Source organism: Bufo gargarizans, chromosome 1 (assembly GCF_014858855.1).
Source record: "Bufo gargarizans isolate SCDJY-AF-19 chromosome 1, ASM1485885v1, whole genome shotgun sequence".
Taxonomy (NCBI): Eukaryota; Metazoa; Chordata; class Amphibia; order Anura; family Bufonidae; genus Bufo; species Bufo gargarizans.
The window spans coordinates 399,481,589-399,485,287 of record NC_058080.1 but is presented as its reverse complement, the minus strand read 5'-3'; the positions used below and the strand labels follow the sequence as shown (position 1 = coordinate 399,485,287).

The 3,699-nt window shown below is 47.4% G+C and overlaps 1 pseudogene; it reads right to left on the bottom strand.

Annotated features, from left to right (window-relative positions):
- Positions 1-2,243: 2,243 nt before the first annotated feature.
- Positions 2,244-2,668, bottom strand: LOC122931822 (annotated as a pseudogene).
- Between the last annotated feature and the right edge of the window lie 1,031 nt (positions 2,669-3,699).

Below are 3,699 nucleotides of genomic sequence, written 5' to 3'. Positions count from 1 at the left end.
CTTAAGGACTCGGACGTCTCCGGGTCTGAGGTGAGAGTACCTGCCCCTGTCAGCCGTCCATCTTTAGTGTCAGCACCTGCGGTGAGGTCCTCCTACGCTGTGCACCGACGCGCAGAGCCAGTTGTCCCGGAACCCACCGGACCGCTTGCAGCAGCGGTACCCAGGTCAGTGCAGCAGCCCTTTAATTGTCATGCCTGCACCGGTGCGGTCAGCAACCGTGATCACCCCTAGGCCTATGGGGCCAATACCTATTAGGGGTCCTTTCATGCTGCAGTTGCCCCCCAATACTGTGTGGTGGGCACATCCGCCTGTTGACTCTCACTACAGGCCCAATCTGCAAATGGAGCCAGGGAGCACCACTGTGATGCCAAGTGGATATGACATGCCCCTGTGAATTGGCCTGCTAGGCCATTGATTTGATTTATTTTGCCAAGGGACCCTAATAAAATGGATTAACCCTTTCCAGGACAGGAGTCCTTTGTCGTTTTGGCCCTCTGTTGCTGCTGCCAGTTACCCACGGCTCAGTGGAGGCGGTAAACCACTGAAATACCAATTGCAGCAAGGCCATATTGTTTACAGGACCCCCTGCCTGCTTCTGCAATATTTGGATCCAGTCGTGCCTATTTGTATGTTGCACCTTTAACCCCCTTTTCAGGTTAAGGGTATTGCAGCACTTATTTTTTATATGTGCCATTTGAATAATGTGGACTATTTTTATGTGCTGTCACTTTTATTATGCAACGTAAATATTAAAGGAAATGCGCTCAGGGATAGACTCTAATGCACATGAGCCTCTGAGATCTTGCTACTATTTTAAAGAAATGTGCCCAGAGATGGACTCCACCGTATGTGAGCCTCTGTGATCTGGTACCTCTGCTTCTGCTTTATATTTGGCTACACTTGTCACTTTAAACCTGGGTACGGACTCATTTATATGCTTTGAGCCTCCAAGAATTGTTATTTAATGTTTTACATTTTCTATGGACTACTACCGTTTTATTATGGACAATTTGCTTATAATGGACTATCCTGGTATTATTAATACGCTGCACCAGGTCAGCTCCCCTGTTCCCTTACATTATCCTGAGAGAAGAGAACGACGCCCCTTTTCACCACTCCTTTTAGTGACACTGTCTGTAATTTTTTATATTGGTAATGTGGTGATTACTGTGTATGCCTGTTCTCCATTTGTCTTTCAGGCTGCCGCTTCCAGATGGGCGGACCCCTCATGTTGCGCCGAGGACGGGCAACGTCATAGCGTGGGTGTATGTAGTGTCCCACTAGGTAAAAGTGGGTACTACATAAGGGTTAATGCGTTTATTGCATTTACTGTCATGTGTATGCATTTTCCCTGTGTTAACTGGGTGTCAGGCCTGTCAGGGTGCAGTTTAGCCTCCCAGACGCTAGAGGGAGCTAGAGAGCCCTAGTTATTTATAGGACGGCCCAGACAGGGGAGAGGGAGTGTATTCCAGGGGACTAGAGGACTCAGCCTGAAGCTCCTGATGCTAAGGATAGCTCAGTTGAGATACCCCAGTAGTAGGAGAGCACCTCCTGGGAGAAACCTGCAGTCACCTTTCCAATCCAGCAGTGAAGACAGCTAGGAAAACCAAGGTATTGTAACCTTAAGCAAGTGCCAATACTGGAGGAAGGATTTATATACCAAGGATTTAAGCCAGCAATCAGGCATCCGGGCCTTGGGATCCAGCCAGCTAGAATAGCTGTGGGGATAGAGCAGCATTGTACTGCAAAGCATTAACTGTTTACCCTCCAAGTATCTTGCAAGATTGAAACCTGCTGTGCTGTGAAGTAAACCTGCTGTGCATATGTACTGTAAGCACTGCATTATACACCACTGCAACTGATTGTATAAAGTTGGATTGTTTCCTGAAGTAAAGCAACGTTTGGTTTACCATCTGTGTACTCCATTAATCCTCCTGCAAACTGGTGTGCCACAGTTACAGGCACTGGCGTCACGATCCTTAAAGGGACCTTACCTAAGGCACTCAAAATACCTGCAACATCCAGGGCACCTCACATACCATCAGGCCTGGTCCCTATTTACCAAGTGTGCCTCAGAGGAACTAGTGTCTACCTCTCCTTCACTGTCGCATGCCTGCCCAGGGTTCTCCTCAGAAAAGCGAGTAACCCTCGATTGCCCATAACTGTGACCTCACTGTCGCAATACCCTGCAGGTCTGGCGTGCTGCATATGTATTATTTCTGACTTTCCAGAGGGTTCACTCTCAGGACAGGGCAGGATTTTGGCTATGTTGATTCTTGATTAACAACTTTTCCACCATTCATGGTTGGTGTCCCTGAACTTTTTCTTGAACGTCCTTGCTTCTCTCCAATTTCATGTAGCGATGGCTCTCTGTACATGCACACTTCTATAGGTTTTGGTACAAAATGTGATGATGGTTTGCTCTTTTTCTCTCGATTCCCTTTCATGATCTGTCTTTCTTTACTGAGTCCTAAGAACCACTGACGGCAAGTCCTGCCTTGACTCCTTGTATTGCAACCACTCGGAGACCCACAGGAATTAAATTGAAGAGGGTGTAGTCGCTGTTTTCGTCCTTAGTGCCATCAATGCTGCCATCTGGGTGCATCTGCAGGAAGTATCACTGCTGGCTGAATAACCTTGTCACAATTCCTTTCAGCTGGGGTTCTGGTTTTCTCCTGACAGGCCTCAGGAGAAAACCAGCACATGAACACTCCCAGCACATGCCTCTCGCACAGTGACCGGCCGTCCTTGCTGGGGCTGGTGCGGCCCTTGGACGTGCACACTCGGTCACTGTTGGACTCCCGCGCCTGCCTCTCCTGCCGGATCAGGGAGCTGGCTATAGCTGCAGCCAGGGCTCCCCCCCGCAGCCGCCTCCCAGTTAGTCCCTTGTATTAGAGTCACCGACCCCCCACGGGATATCCCTGAAACTAGAGAGCCGTATAAGTGTGTGAGGGCCGCGGTGCATCATCATGCAGGCAGCGTCACTACACTGCACCGGTGCTCGCCATGTTCAGCACTCTCTGTAATTTTTATTGTAGGTACATTTCAACTGTGACAGAATCTAAAACAAATTCCAGAAAATCACAAAATAAATGATTTTTAAATAACTAACTTGCATTTTATTGCATAAAATACCAACCAGTAAGAATTCTGGCTCTCACCAACCTGTTAGACTTTCTTTAAGAAGCCCTCCTACTCTGCACTTATAAGGCTACTTTCACATCAGTGTTTTTGCTGGATCCGTTATGGATTAGCAAAAATGCTTCCGTTCTGATAATACAACTGCCGACATCTGTTATGAACGGATCCGGTTGTATTATCTTTAAAATAGTCAAGATGGATCAGTCATGAACACCATTGAAAGTCAATGGGGGACGGATCCATTTTCTATTGTGTCAGAGGAAACGGATCCGTCCCCATTGACTTACATTGTGTGTCAGAACGGATCTGTCTTGCTCTGCACCACATCAATGGGGACGCAACCAAATGGAATGGAATGCATTCTGTTGCATTCCGTTTCATTCAGTTCAGTTTTGTCCCCATTGACAATGAATCGGGACAAAACGGAAGCGTTTCCCCCCCTATTTAGATCCTATCTCAATAGCGGAAAGGGAAAGCGCAAGTGTGAAAGTAGCCTTACCTGTATTACCATGTTTCTCCAAAAATAGGACAGGGTCTTATATAATTTTTTGCTCCGAA